The 16,633-nt window shown below is 42.1% G+C and overlaps 1 protein-coding gene across 1 annotated transcript in view; it reads right to left on the bottom strand.

The window, feature by feature from the left end:
- TGM3 (transglutaminase 3) overlaps positions 1-16,633 on the bottom strand; it is a 137,815-nt gene that overhangs the window by 69,311 nt on the left and 51,871 nt on the right. The window lies entirely within an intron of this gene.

The following is a 16,633-nucleotide window of genomic DNA, read 5'->3' as shown; positions in this document are numbered from 1 at the left end:
CTGTCACCCAGGCTAGAGTGCAGTGGCCTGATCTCAGCTCACTGCAACCTCTTCCTGCTGGGCTTAAGTGATTCTTCAGCCTAGGACTACAGGCATGAGCCACCAACATCCGGCTATTTTTTGTAGAGATGGGATTTTGCCATGTTGGCCAGGCTGGTCTTGAACTCATGAGTTCAAAGTGATCTGCCCGCCTTGGCCTCCCAAAGAGCTGGGATTCCAGGCATGAACCACCACCATGCCCAGCTTCCTCATTTGGTTCTCATGGCAACTCTGTGATATGGGCATTACTATGATCCTGTTTGACAGATAAGACACTAAACTCAAAGAGGTAAAGAGGTTAAGAGGCTTGTTCATGATCACACAGCTTAAAAGTGGTCGATCTGGTTTTAAATCTTGGTCTTCTAATACAAGGACTCCAGCTCTTATTTCAAGGTGTTTCAGAATCCAGTGTGTGAACTCTGACTGGCCTGACCTAGGGCTCAGTGACCTCAAGTTGTTCTTCTGCAGAACCTCTCTGGCATAGATAAACAGTGAAGGAAGAAAGGAAATATTTAAGAAGTGGTAGAGAAGAAACTCAGGTAAGGGAACCTTAAACCTTAAAGAGAAACTTCTCTACTGGCACACTATAATCTCCACTGTAATTACCTCCTGTGCTGGGGTGCAGAGAGGGAAGGGCTCTACCATGGCTAAATCTGTTTTGTTTTTTTTTTTTTGGACAGAGTTTTGCTCTTGTTGCCCAGGCTGGAGTGCAATGGTGTGATCTCAGCTCACTGCAACCTCCGCCTCCGGGTTCAAGCGATTCTCCTGCCTCCGCCTCCAAGTAGCTGGGATTACAGGTGCCCACCACCATGCCCGGCTAATTTTTTGTATTTTTAGTAGAGATGGGGTTTCATCAATTTGGCCAGGCTGTGCTCAAACTCCTGACCTCAGATGATCCACCTGCCTTGGCCTCCCAAACTGCTGGGATTACAGGCATGAGCCACCACGCCTGGCTGGCTAAATCCTTATTGGTGTAAGTCCTACCTACTGCTGGGCAAAAGGAGGTTTTATCCCCATCTGGGAGGTGAAGAAACTGAGTCTTAGCTATCTTAAGTTATTTATGCCTAGAGTTCCATTATTGGAAAGCTAAGCTTGTGGGAGTTATTTATATCCTACTGCTCAAGGTCATCACCAAGGTCTGATTTTTCACACAAAAAATTTGCTACCTCCAGCATAAATGGGTTAAGTCCAATGTCCATTCCACCACCCTAAGTTGCTTTTGTGCATCAATATACAAATTACATGTATTTTTATTATCGCCATTTATTCTTGTTATTAATTGTTTCACAATAATCCTGGTTATTTATATCCTTGCAGTGCTTTGCATTTATTCTGCTTTCTTTGTTTGGCTTTTTAGGACACATTAACCTCTTTTAAAATACAATGTTTTCTATTTTTTTTTCTTTTTTTTTTTTGAGACGGAGTTTCACTGTTGTAGCCCAGGCTGGAGTGCAATGGCGCGATGTTGGCTGACTGCAACCTCTGCCTCCTGGGTTCAAGCGATTCTCCTGCCTCAGCCTCCCGAGTACCGGGATTACAGGCACGTGTCACCACTGACAGCTAATTTTTTGCATGTTTGGTAGAGACGGGGTTTTGCCATGTTAGCTAGGCTGGTCCCAAACTCCTGACGTCAAGTGATCCACTTGCCTTTGCCTCTCGAAGTGTTGGGATTACAGGCATGAGCCACCGCGCCTGGCCGTGTTTGTTTTCTAGTCAACATACTTAAGGTTATAAATTTTCCCCCAGATATTATTTTTGCTGCATCCATGGGTTTTGATATTTCCATTATGTGTAGTAGTACCAAAACCTATTTCATTAATGATATTTCATGAACACTTTCATTATCATTCAGTTCGAAATATTTTATAATTTCCAGTGGGTTTTCTCTCTAACCTATGGATTATTCATAAGGATGATTTTTACTGTCCAAAACTGTTATCTTTTTTTGAATAGATAATATGTACACATAAAACAAAATTCAAGAAATGAAAAAAATACAGAAAACAGTCTCTCAGAAGCTACATCTGTTTGAGCCCACGCATGTGACGTAATGGAAAAGGCAAAACTGTAGGGACAGAAAACAGATCAGTGCTGTCGGGGGCTGAGGGTGGTGCCAGGGCTTGGCTACAGAGGGACACGAGAAAATTAGGGGTGATGGAGGCAGTCTATATATGCATTGCTGTGTGCCTCCATGGCTGTATGCACTTGCCAAAACTGGGGGAAATGTATACTGAAAGGGGTGAATTGCAGTGTATGTAAATTATACCTTAATTAAAAAAATAAGTCTCCCTCCCCTCTCCTGTGCCCCAGGCACCTTGTTTCTCTCTGTAGAGGTAACCACTGTTACCAGCTTCTCAAGTATCATTTTAGGGACTATTTTATTCATTTTCAAATATGTACCTGTTTTTTAGACACAAATGGCAACATTATTTATTATTATTATTTTCTTTTTTAAAAAAAGCTTTATTGAGATATAATTCACTTATTTAAAATGTATGATTTAGTGCATTCACAGTTATGTGGACAACGCCACAATCAATTTTAGAATATTTGTATCACCCCCAAAGAAACCCTGTACCCTCCCATCCTTAGACAACAACTCATTTCCCCTGTACCTAGGCAACCAGTAATCTACCTTCTATCTTTATAGATTTGCCCATTCTGGATATTTCATGTCAGTGGAACCATACTATACTTGGTTTGTTTAGAGAGAAGTGGTATCCATTAGTACCTAGCTTCTAGATTCAATAGATACCAAGTTATTTGGTAAAGGTGGGGGCTATAAGATCTCTCCAATGTAAAGATACGTTTCCTGTTTGTAATTAGTAACAAAACTTTGGCGTGATATTTTGAGACTATGAATATTCTGTTTCCTAACAACATTTCATCTAGTGGTTTTAGTGTTCATTGAAGATGCTTGTGTAAATCAGTGAGACATTCGATTACAAAGTGGTGATTTTCTATTACTATCCTATCTTCAGAAATTATGTAGTTCATAGTATTTCTAATTCAGACGTATTGTACATAGTTTGTTCTTCTGTTTTGTGTTTGTACCTCTTTTCTCTCACTGTGAAAATCTTGGTTCCTAATAATAAATAAATGTTTTGTTTTCTTTTAAATATAATTAATCATATCAACATATTTACATTATCCTATAATGTACATTATCCTATAATGTACATTATAATGGTCCAGAAGTCTTATCATACCTAAAATGTTTCACATTACAGTACCAGGCAGGAATGCTGGATCATAGGATAAAAGCATATATGATTTTGTTAAATAGTACTAGATTCAGCCAATAGGGTTTTACCATTTTGCATTCTTGCCAGCAATGTAAGAGTTTCTGTTTTCTTACAGCCTCATCAGTATAGTGTGTTGTTAAGCTTTTGAATTTTTCAGTCAAACAGATGAGAAATGGTGTATCTGTGTAGCATAGATTTTCAAAAAACTTTTCTATTATGAAGATTTGTGAACATCCACAAAAATAGAATAGCGTAACCAATCCCATGAACACCATCATTTAGTCTCAGCGACTACCAATCCAACCACCAATGACTCCTCCGTTCATTCCCTTCTCTCAAATTATTTTGAAACAAATCCCAGATAACATTTTTCTTTCATTTTCTTTCTTTTTTAATTTTAATTTTAATTTTTTATTATACTTTAAGTTCTGGGATACATGTGCACAACGTGCAGGTTTGATACATAGGTTTACATGTGCCATGTTAGTTTGCTGCACACATCAACTCCTCATTTACATTAGGTATTTCTCCTAATGCTATCCCTCCCCCAGCCCCCAACTCCCCAACAGGCCCCAGTGTGTGATGTTCCCCACCCCGTGTCCAAATGATCTCATTGTTCAATTCCCACCTATGAGTGAGGACATGCGGTGTTTGGTTTTCTGTCCTTGTGATAGTTTGCTCAGAATAATGGTTTCCAGCTTCATCCATGTCCCTGCAAAGGACATGAACTCATCTTTTTTTATGGCTACATAGTATTCCATGGTGTATATGTGTCACATTTTCTTAATCCAGTCTATCATTGATGGACATTTGGGTTGGTTCCAAGTATTTGTTATTGTGAATAGTGCCACAATAAACATACATGTGCATGTGTCTTTATAGTAGCATGATTTGTAATCCTTTGGGTATATACCCAGTAATCGGATTGCCAGGTCAAATGGTAAATCTAGTTCTAGATCCTAGAGGAATTGCCACACTGTCTTCCACAGTGGTTGAACCAATTTACACTCCCACCAATACTGCAAAAGTGTTCCTATTTCTCCACTTCCTCTCCAGCATCTGTTGTTTCCTGACTTTTTAATGATTGCCATTCTAACTGGTGTGAGATGGTATCTCATTGTGGTTTTGATTCGCATTTCTCTGATGACCAGTGATGATGAGCATTTTTTCATGTGTCTGTTGGCTGCATAGATGTCTCTTTTGAGAAGTGTCTGTTCATATCCTTTGCCCACTTTTTGATGGGGTTGTTTGTTTTTTTCTCGTAAATTTGTTTGAGTTCTTTGTGGGTTCTGGATATTAGCCCTTTGTCAGATGTGTAGACTGCAAAAATTTTCTCCCATTCTGTAGGTTCCCTGTTCACTCTGATGGTAGTTTCTTTTGCCATGCAGAAGCTCTTTAGTTTAATTAGATCCCATTTGTCAATTTTGGCTTTTGTTGCCATTGGTTTTGGTGTTTTAGTCCTGAAGTCCTTGCCCATGCCTATGTCCTGAATGGTATTGCCTAGGTTTTCTTCTAGGGTTTTTGTGGTTTTAGGTCTAACATTTAAGTCTTTAATCCATCTTGAATTAATTTTTGTATAAGGTGTAAGGAAGGGATCCAGTTTCAGCTTTCTACATATGGTTAGCCAGTTTTCCCGGCACCATTTATTACATAGGGAATCCTTTCCACATTTCTTGTTTTTGTGAGGTTTGTGAAAGATCAGATGGTTGTAGATGTGTAGCATTATTTCCGAGGCCTCTGTTCTGTTCCATTGATCTATATATCTGTTTTGGTACTAGTACATGCTGTTTTGGTTACTGTAGCCTTTTAGTATAGTTTGAAGTCAGGTAGCATGATGCCTCCAGCTTTGTTCTTTTTGCTCAGGATTGTCTTGGCAATGTGGGCTTTTTTTTGGTTCCATATGAACTTTAAAGTAGTTTTTTCCAATTCTGTGAAGAAAATCATTGGTAGCTTGATGGGGATGCCATTGAATCAATAAATTACTTTGGGCAGTATGGCCATTTTCAAGATATTGATTCTTCCTATCCATGAGCATGGAATATTCTTCCATTTGTTTGTGTCCTCTTTTATTTCATTAAGCAGTGGTTTGTAGTTCTCCTTGAAGAGGCCCTTCACATCCCTTGTAAGTTGTATTCCTAGGTATTTTATTCTCTTTGTAGCAATTGTGAATGGGAGTTCACTCACGATTTGGCTCTCTGTTTATCTGTTAATGGTGTATAGGAATGGAATGCTTGTGATTTTTGCACATTGATTTTGTATCCTGAGACTTTGCTGAAATTGTTTAATCAGCTTAAGGAGATTTTGGACTGAGATGATGGGGTTTTCTAAATATACAATCATGTCATCTGCAAACAGGGACAACTTGACTTCCTCATTTCCTAATTGAATACCCTTTATTTCTTTCTCCTGCCTGATTGCCCTGGCCAGAACTTCCAGCACTATGTTGAATAGGAGTAGTGAGAGAGGGCATCCTTGTCTTGTGCTAGTTTTCAAAGGGAATGCTTCCAGTTTTTGCCCATTCAGTATGATACTGGCTGTGGGTTTGTCATAAACAGCTGCTATTATTTTGAGATACGTTCCACCAATACCTAGTTTGTTGCGAGTTTTCAGCATGAAGCACTGTTGAATTTTGTCGAAGACCTTTTCTGCATCTATTGAGATAATTGTGGTTTCCGCCGTTGGTTCTGTTTATGTGATGGATTACTTTTATTGATTTGCATATGTGGAACCAGCCTTGCATCCCAGGGATGAAGTCAACTTGATCGTGGTGCATAAGCTTTTCGATGTGCTGCTGGATTCGGTTTGCCAGTATTTTATTGAGGATTTTTTGCGTGGATGTTCATCAGGGATATTGGTCTAAAATTCTCTTTTTTGTGTGTGTGTCTCTGCCAGGCTTTGGTATCAGGATGATATTGGCCTCATAAAATGAGTTAGAGAGGATTCCCTTTTTCTATTAATTGGAATAGTTTCAGAAGGAATGGTACCAGCTCCTCTTTGTACCTCTGGTAGAAATCGTCTGTGAATCTGTCTGGTCCTGGACTTTTTTTAGTTGGTAGGCTATTGATTATTACCTCAATTTCAGAGCCTGTTATTGGTCTATTCAGAGATTCAACTTCTTCCCAGTTTAGTTTTGGGAGAGTGTATGTGTCCAGGAATTTATCCATTTCTTCTAGATTTTCTAGGTTTTTTAAATTTATTTTTTATTTTTTTGCGTACAGGTGTTTTATATTATTCTCTGATGGTAGTTTGTATTTCTGCAGGATCGGTGGTAATATCCCCTTTATCATTTTTTATTGCATCTATGTGATTCTTCTCTCTTTTCTTCTTTATTAGTCTTGCTAGCGGTCTACCAATTTTGTTGATCTTTTCAAAAAACCAGCTCCTTCATTGATGTTTTGAAGGGTTTTCTATGTCTCTATCTCTTTCAGATCTGCTCTGATCTTAGTTATTTCTTGCCTTCTGTTAGTTTTTGAATTTGTTTGCTCTTGCTTCTGTAGTTATTTTAATTGTGACGTTAGGGTGTCGATTTTAGATCTTTCCTGCTTTCTCTTGTGGGCATTTAGTGCTATAAATTTCCCTGTACACACTGCTTTAAATGTGTCCCAGAGTTTCCGGTATGTTGTGTCTTTATTCTCATTGGTTTCAAATAACATCTTTATATCTCCCTTCATTTTATTATTTACCCAGTAGTTATTCAGTTTCCATGTAGTTGTTCAGTTTTGAGTGAATTTCTTAATCCTGAGTTCTAATTTGATTGTACTGTGGTCTGAGAGATGGTTTGCTGTGATTTCTGTTCTTTTAAATTTGCTGAGGAGTGCTTTACTTCTAATTATGTGGTCAATTTTAGAATAAGTGTGATGTGGTGCTGAGAAGAATATATATTCTGTTGCTTGGGGGTGGAGAGTTTTGCAGATGTCTATTAGGTTGCAGAGCTGAGTTCAGGTCCTGGATATCCTTGTTAACCGTCTGTCCCGTTGATCTCTCTAATATTAACAGTGGGGTGTTAAAGTCTCCCATTATTATTGTGTGGGAGTCTAAGTCTCTTTCTAGGTCTCTAAGGACTTGCTTTATGAATCTGGGTGCTCCTGTATTGGGTGCACATGTATTTAGGATACTTAGCTCTTCTTGTTGAATTGATCCCTTTACCATTATGTAATGGCCTTCTTTGTCTCTTTTGATCGTTGTTGATTTAAAGTCTGTTTTATCAGAGACTAGGATTGCAACTCCTGTTTTTTTTTTTGTTTTTTTTTTGTTGTTGTTGTTTTTTTGCTTTCCATTTGCTTGGTAGATCTTCCTCCATCCCTTTATTTTGAGCCTATGTAGGTCTTTGCACGTGAGATGGGTCTCCTGAATACAGCACATTGATGGGTCTTGACTCTTTATCCAATTTGTCAGTCTGTGTCTTTTAATTGGGGCATTTAGCCCCAATTAAATTAATACTGTTATGTATGAATTTGATCCTGTCATTACGATGTTTGCTGGTTATTTTGCCCGTTAATTAATGCAGTTTCTTCATAGCATCGATGGTCTTTACAATTTGGCATGTTTTTGCAGTGGCTGATACTGGTTGTTTCTTTCCATGTTTGGTGCTTCCTTCAGGATCTCTTGTAAGGCAGGCCTGGTGGTGACAAAATCTCTCAGCATTTGCTTGACTGGAAAGGATTTTATTTCTCCTTCATTTATGCAACTTAGTTTGGCTGGATATGAAATTCTGGGTTGAAAATTATTTTCTTTAAGAATGTTGAATATTGGCCCCCACTCTCTTCTAGCTTGTAGAGTTTCTGCCAAGAGATCCACTGTTAGTCTGATGGGCTTCCCTTTATGGGTAATTCGACCTTTCTGACTGCCCTTAACACTTTTTCTTTCATTTCAACCTTGGTGAATCTGACAATTATGTGTCTTGGGGTTGCTCTTCTTGAGGAGTATCTTTGTGGTGTTCTCTGTATTTTCTGAATTTGAATGTTGGCCTGCCTTGCTAGGTTGGGGAAATTCTCCTGGATAATATCCTGAAGAGTGTTTTACAACTTGGTTCCATTCTCCCCATCACTTTCAGGTACACCAATCAAACGCAGACTTGGTCTTTTCACATAGTCTCATATTTCTTGGAGGCTTTGTTCATTTCTTTTTACTCTTTTTTCTCTAACCTTGTCTTTTCACTTTATTTCATTAATTTGATCTTCAATCACTGATACCCTTTCTTCCACTTGATCCAATTGGTTATTGAAGCTTGTGCATGTGTCATGAAGTTGTCGTGCCATGGTTTTCAGCTCTGTCAGGTCATTTAAGGTCTTCTCTACACTGTTCATTCTAGTTAGCCATTCATCTAATCTTTTTTCAAGGTTTTTAGCTTTCTTGCAATGGGTTTGAACATCCTCCTTTAGCTCGGAAAAGTTTGTTATTAACATCCTTCTGAAGCCTACTTCTGTCAACTCATCAAAGTCATTCTCCATCCAGCTTTGTTCCGTTGCTGGCAAGGAGCTGCCATCCTTTGGAGGAGAAGAGGTGCTCTGGTTTTTAGAATTTTCAGCTTTTCTGCTCTGATTTCTCCCCATCTTTGTGGTTTTATCTACCTTTGGTCTTTGATGTTGGTGACCTACAGATGGGGTTTTGGTGTAGATGAACTTTTTGTTGATGTTGATGCTATTCCTTTCTGTTTGTTAGTTTTCCTTCTAATAGTCAAGTCCCTCAGCTGCAGGTCTGCTGGAGTTTGCTGGAGTTCCACTCCAGACCCTGTTCCCCTGGTTATCACCAGTGGAGGCTGCAGAACAGCAAATATTGCAGAACAGTAAATATTGCTGCCTGATCCTTCCTCTGGAAGCTTCGTCCCAGAGGGGCAGCTGCTTATATGAGGTATCTGTCAGTCCCTACTGGGAGGTGTATCTCAGTTAGGTTACATGGGGGTCAGGGACCCACTTGAGGAAGCAGTCTGTCCATTCTTAGAGCTCAAATGCCATGCTGGGAGAACCACTGTTCTCTTCAGAGCTGTTAGATAGGGACGTTTAAGTCTGCAGAAGTTGTCTGCTGCCTTTTGTTCAGCTATGCCCTGCCCACAGAGGTGAAGTCTAGAGGCAGTAGGCCTTGTTGAGCTGTGGTGGGCTCTGCCCAGTTCGAGCTTCCTGGCCACTTTTTTTACCTACTCAAGCCTCAGCAATGGCCAACGCCCCTTCCCCAGCCAGGCTGCTGCCTCACAGATCGATCTTAGACTGCTGTGCTAGCAGTGAAGCAAGGCTCCATGGACATGGGGCCCACCAAGCCAGGCACAGGAAAGAATCACCTTGTCTGCCAGTTGCTAAGACCTTGGGAAAAGCACAGTATTTGGGCAGGGAGTGTCTCGTTTTTCCAGGTAGCCTGTCATGGCTTCCCTTGGCTAGGAGAGGGAAATCCCCCAACCCCTTGCGCTGCCCGGGTGAGGCAACACCCCACTCTGCTTCAGCTCACCCTCCGTGGGCTGCACCCTCTGTCCAACCAGTCCCAATGAGTTGAACCAGGTACCTCAGTTGGAAATGCAGAAATCACCTGTCTTCAACATTGATAACACTGGGAACTGCAGACCAGAGCTGTTCCTATTCAGCCATCTTGGAATGCCCCTAATTATTTTTTAAATTAAGTATTAATTACAAATTTTTGTGTCTAAAATGTGTCTAAAAATAAGTTAATACTTAATTTTAAAAATAATTGATAATTATTAATAATATTTTATATTATATAAATAATATTGTGTTTATATAATAATTTACATAACATAAACATATTACACTATAATAATATTTTATAATATTTTTAATAATTAAAAATAATGCTTAATTTAAAAATAATACTATTCTGCATTCCTTTTGCTACCTCGGCCTCCCAGGTTCAAGTGAATCACCTGCCTCAGCCTCCCAAGTAGCTGGGATTACAAGCCCCCGCCATGATCCCCAACTAAATTTTTTGTATTTTCAGTAGAGACAGAGTTTCAACATGTTGGTCAGGCTGGTCTCGAACTCCTGACCTCAGGTGGTCCACCGACCTTGCCCTCCCAAAATGCTGGGATTACAGGCATGAGTCACTGTGCCCAGCCTTGCAAACTGAGTATCTTGAAGATACTTTTCTATGTTTTTTGTTGTCGTTGTTGTTGAGACAAAGTCTCACTCTATCACCCAGGCTGGAGTGCAGTGGCGCAACTTTGGCTCACTGCAACTTCTGCGTCCCAGGTTCAAGTAATTCTCCTGCCTCAGCCTCCCAAAGTGCTGGGATTACAGTTGTGAGCCATCGCGCCTGACCTCCATGGCTTATTTTTAACTATTTTGCCATTTCTAATTTTACTGCATTGTAGTTAAAGATCATGGGCTAGCTGAACAATAGTTATTTTGTCTAAGGACAGGAAAGACGTGTGGCTGTCTGTACAGAGCACTGCAGAATCATGGACTATCAGATCATCGCTACCTCCTCTGGCTGATGAACTCCAGGCTCAAAGACGGTATCCTCTAAGGTTTCCTGGACTCCCTCTCCTGCTTTAGTTGCTCTCTTTACTTCACAGCCTGCTGGTGCTGTCCAGCAGTTTGCCACTAGGCTGTGCTGTTCCAGGGCAAGGGCCTGGCCTTGACCTTCCCAGGGGCTCCCCAATCCCTGAGAGGGCGTGGGCCCTCCAAAGGTCAGCTGAGCACAGGATCGGTGTGGGAAGAATGCGCACAGGCCAATGTGTTCATGTGCATTTGATTATGGTTCAGGGAACTTTGTTGTCATTTGTTAAAAACCAAATGTACAAGGTAGGTTTGGAAACCAAAGACAAAGCCTGATGGGGAGCGGTGGCTCACACCTGTAATCCCAGCACTTTGGGAGGCCAAGGCCGGCCAACTGCTTGAGCTCAGGGGTTTGAAACCAGCCAGGGTGACCTGGCGAAACCATGTCTTTACAAAATATACAAAAATTAACTGGGTGTGCTGTTGCACACCCAGCTACTCAGGAGGCTGAAGTGGGAGGATCACTTGAGCCTGGGAAGTCGAGGCTGCAGTGAGCCTACATCGCACCTCTGCACTCTAGCCTGGGCGACAGAGTGAGACCCTGTCTCAAAACAAACAAACAAACAAACAAACAAACAAACAAAGCAATGCAAGGCCTTCAAAGAGAAAGGAAGTAACATAAGTCCTTAGAAAATCCTGGCAACTCCAGAACTCTAATGGTGGTTTTCCCTTTCATCTCAAATTTGCAGCCATGATTTTTCTCCTCGTACCAGAGCAAACTCTATTTTAGTGACAAGAAAATTTCTAAAACTAGTTGATTTTTCTAAAAGCCAATTCACAGACCAATATTCTGAATTAGGACAGATCCTTCACAAGTTTCCACAATCTACTCTGATTCACTGGAAATAAATTACCTTGAGCACACGTGCCCTTCTACCTGGGAACTACTGTATCTGTTAGAATCCACCAGCACTGCCGGCAAAGCCTAGGGAGCTCCGGCAAAGCCCACTTCCCGTCTCTCTAATCGCTGCTCAAAACCCCACTGAAAAAGTCAGGCTAGCCCTATGCTTAAGCCTGGACATGACTAGATCTACTGTGATGTCTTCCAGGTTAGAGTCAAGTGGTCAGGCTGGGCACAGTGGCTCACCCCTCTAATCCCAGCACTTTGGGAGGCTGAGACAGGCAGATAGCTTGAGCTCAGGTGTTCAAGACCAACCTGGGAAACAAGGCAAAACTTCATCTCTACAAAAAGTACAAACATTAGCCATGGTGGCATGCATCTGTAGTCCCAGCTACTCGGAAGGCTGAGGTGGAAGGATCTCTTGAGCCTAGGAGGTCGAGGCTGCAGTGAGCTGTGAGAGTGCCACTACACTCCAGGCTGGACAACAGAGCAAGACCCTGTCTCAAAAAAAGAAAAACAAATAGTCAAGTGGTCACAAGAGAAGCTTGCTAAAATGGCATGATTGTAATTATCCATTGCCAAACTAAAACCAGCTAATTGTCATTAATATTCCTGGGTTGTGATAGTGAAACAGCTGGGATTAAGCAGGGAGTGAATAAGGTACGTAATAATAATAACCCCTCCCTTAAGTCTGTATATAGCAGGCAGGTGTGAGAAAAGAAAGCCCTACTTTGGGAGGACTATTTATCATCCATTTCTCACTTTAATCCAGAAAGTATTTTCAAATTCTGAGTCCTTGCTTAGTCATCAAGCGCACGAATGTCGACGAAGTCAATCTCTCTAAACCCCGGCTTCCTCTTTTATAAAATGGAGACAGTTCCATCTATTTCCCAAGTTTATAGGGAGACTGAGAGAGATCACAGATAGAGATATCAGCGATAGAGAAGATTCCTTCAGTAACCACTGTGCTTGTCAAATGAGGGCCTCTGATTCTCTTGTTGTAATGATGAGGAAGTTTTCCATCCTAGCCCCTTGACACTAGTCCCTTGAATGAAAATAATCTATGAACTTTCTAGCCAGCATCATATTAACACCAAATGAAATAATGAATGGATAAGGGTGTTGGGGCATATAAAACAGTATAATGACATCACCACCTCCCTCCTTTCATATCCACACACCCCTTTCTACCTGGATAATTCAAACCTGTCCTATACAACTCAATGCTATCTCCCCCAGGAAGTCTTCCTGAAGTGCCCAGCCTCAGCTTTCAGGACCGTCTGGGTTCCCAGAGCCTCTCACACGACACTGTGATTGCATGTTTGCTCATCTGCCGCCTCCTCTGGTCTGGAGGCTAAAGGGCAAAGTCTGTGTTTTTCCTGTTGGCATCCTGTGGTGGGGTGTGGTTTCTGGCACAGGGTGGGCATGCAGTAAGTGCTTGTTGACAGATACTGATGACTTTGAAGGTATTGTTGAGAGCAGAAGGCTCTAAGGCTGGGCGTGGTGGCTAATGCCTGTAATCCTAGCACTTTGGGAGGCTGAGGCAGGCAGATTGTTTCAGCCCAGGAGTTCGAGACTAGCCCTTGCAACATGGCAAAACTTCATCTCTACTAAAAATACAAAAAAATTTAGCTGGGCATGGTGGCATGTGCCTGTATTCCCAGCTAACCAGGAGGCTGAGGCAGGAGGATTGCTTGAACCTGAGATGTGGAGGCTGCAGTGAGCCGAGATTGCATCACTGCACACCAGCCTGGGTGACAGAGTGAGCCCCTCTCTCTCAAAAAAAAAAAAAAAAAAAAAAAACAAGAGGAGAGGGCTCTATCTCATGAAGTATGGCTTTCGCAGAGTCTTCCCCCATCTCTTGTTTGTTTGTTTGTTTTTAGCCTGCTGCCCAGGCTGTAATGCAATGCCCTGATCGTAGTTCACCATAACCCCCAATTCCTGGGCTCAAGCGATCCCCCTACCTCAGCTTCCTGAGTAGCTGGGACTATAGGTGCTCACCGCTGTGCCTGGCTAATTTTTTATTATTTTTGTGGAGATGGGGTCTCGCTGTGTTGCCCAAGCCAGTCTTGAACTTGTGGGTCAAAAGGTCCTCCCACCTCGGCCTCCCAAAGTGCTGGGAGGAGCCAAGAGATGGCAGGTGCTTTCAAGGCACTGAAGGAGACAGGCTCGCAGACGGAAAAGGCGAGAACTCTTGCTTCTTTCCCCACCTACTTTTTTCCTGTGGCACCAGGAACACATTGTAGAGACTGAGTCAGAATTAGTTCTCAGCTGACTGTGCGCTTCCCTCCCTGCTCTGGAATATCTGGCTCTTCCCTGGGCTGATTTCTCCTCCACAGAGGCCCCCAGTCATTCTCACTGGCTTCCTGTGGTAACACACATCTTGGCGATCTCCCAGCATCCTCCAAGACAGTGGTTCTCAAACCTCACTACACACTGGGATCACTGGTGCGCATTCCAAGAGACTTCTCTGCAGCCCTGCTCCAAGAATTCTGATTTGATCAATGTGTCGTGGGGCCCGTGTCCCATAGGCCACAGCTGGGACCACTTTAGAGGAGGCTAACATATCACTTAGAAATCAAACCAAATGGCCTTCAGAATGCCTCTAGCTTGTAACGTATTTAAGCACGTTCCCTGCTCCCCAGACACGTAGATTTTAGAAACTGATGCTGAAATGGCTTTTAGAGGTCATCTGACCCAACCTCTTCACTCAAGGATTGGGAAACTGGGGCCCAGAGAGGGTATGTGACCTGGCAGGACCAGGACTTGAACCCAGGTCTCCTAACCCTGGGTTAGGAGGTGAGTGCTTCCTTCATTAACCCACGTTGCCTTTTGGGATAGTGCAGAGCTTTAGGGGATTAGGTAGGGGAGATTCTTAACATTGCTTTCAAATGAACTACTAAAGCTCAGAATAAATCTCCATTAACCACTGCAGAAGCCCATGGCTCCAGAAAGCACAGTCGTGCACGTTGGCCAAAGCTGTTCATGGCTGTTGTTCAGACACTTATAAACAGAAAAATACTGGAATTGGTGGAATTAGGAAGATATCAATCAGGGCTGGTGTTGAGCCCCAGCTCTACCATTTACAAGTTGATCGACCTGCGACAATTTACTTCTGTGAGCTTCAGTTATCTCATCTGGACAACTGAGTAGATGGTGGCACCGTGAGGATGACACAGCCCAAGACAAAACGTGGGCGTCATCCTGGATCCCTCTAACTCCCCACCCCTCAGAACCATCAGTCACCACATCCTGATGGTTTCTAACTCCTAAATCTATGTCTTCAGTGCATCCATTTCTCTCTGTTTCTCTTGACATTGTCCTGGCTTAGCTGCTATTCTCACTGCTGTGAATCACTGCCGTTCCCAGCTCATCTCCCTCCTCTAGTCCTGCCCACTCCAGCCTGCCCTCCACACCAAAACCAAAGTTTCCCTTAGAATTGGGACATCAGAAATTTTTTGCAATCTACCCATCTGACAAAGGGCTAATATCCAGAAGCTACGAAGAACTTAAACAAATTTACAAGAAAAAATCAAACAACCCCATCAAAAAGTGGGCAAAGGATATGAACAGACACTTTTCAAAAGAAGACATTTATGCAGCCAACAGACACATGAAAAAATGCTCATCATAACTAGCCATTAGAGAAATGCAAATCAAAACCACAATGAGATACCATTTCACACCAGTTAGAATGGCGATCATTAAAAAGTCAGGAAACGACGGGTGCTGGAGAGGATGTGGAGAAGTAGGAACACTTTTACACTGTTGGTGGACTGTAAAATAGTTCAGCCATTGTGGAAGACAGTGTGGTGATTCCTCAAGGATCTAGAAATAGAAATACCATTTGACCCAGCCATCCCATTAGTTGGTATATACCCAAAGGATTATAAATCATGCTGCTACAAAGACACATGCACATGTATGCTTATTGTGGCACTATTCATGATAGCAAAGACTTGGAACCAACCCAAATGTCCATCAATGATAGAATAGATTAAGAAAATATGGCACATATATACCATGGAATACTATGCAGCCATAAAAAAGGATGAGTTCATGTCCTTTGTAGGGACATGGATGAAGCTGGAAACCATCATTCTGAGCAAACTATCACAAGGACAGAAAACCAAACACCACATGTTCTCACTCATAGGTGGGAACTGAACGATGAGAACACTTGGACACAGGGTGGGGAACACCACACACTGGGGCCTGTCATGGGGTGGGGGGAGGGAGGAGGGATAGCATTAGGAGATATACCTAATGTAAATGACGAGTTAATGGGTGCAGCACACCAACATGGCACATATATACATATGTAACAAACCTTCACTTTGCCCACGTGTACCCTAGAACTTAAAGTATAATAAAAAAAATTGAGGTATATGCTTAAAATGTAATATAATACATTTTATTATTCATAAGTGAATCCTCATTAAAGTTGACTTTAAAATAAACGGCATGCACATTCAAATGTGAAAAAAAGAATTGGGACATCTGGCTGGGTGTGGTGGTTCACACCTGTAATCTGAGCATTTTGGGAGACTGAGGCCTAAGATCACTTGAGGCCAGGAGTTTGAGACCAGACAGGGCAACATATGGAGACCCATCTCTATGAAAATAAAAAATAAAAAATTAGCCAGGCATGGCGATGCATGCCTGCAGTCCTACCTACTCAGGAGGCTGAGGACAGAGGATCAATGGAGCCCAGGAGGTTGAGGCTGTAGTGAGCCATGATCACACCCTGCACTCCAGACTGTGCAGCAGAGAGACCCTGTCTTAAAAATAAAAATAAAAATAAAAAAGGCCAGGTGTGGCGGCTCACGCCTGTAACCTCAGCACTTTGGGAGGCCAAGGTGGGTGGATCACCTGAGGTCAGGAGTTCGAGTCTGGCCAACATGGTGAAACCCCGTCTCTACTAAAAATATAAAAATTATCCAGGCATGGTGGCAGGCCATTGTAATCCCAGCTACTCAGGAGGCTGAGGCAGGAGAATTGCTTGA

Source organism: Macaca thibetana, chromosome 10 (genome assembly GCF_024542745.1).
Source record: "Macaca thibetana thibetana isolate TM-01 chromosome 10, ASM2454274v1, whole genome shotgun sequence".
NCBI lineage: Eukaryota > Metazoa > Chordata > Mammalia > Primates > Cercopithecidae > Macaca > Macaca thibetana.
This window is presented reverse-complemented; position numbering and strand designations above follow the sequence as displayed.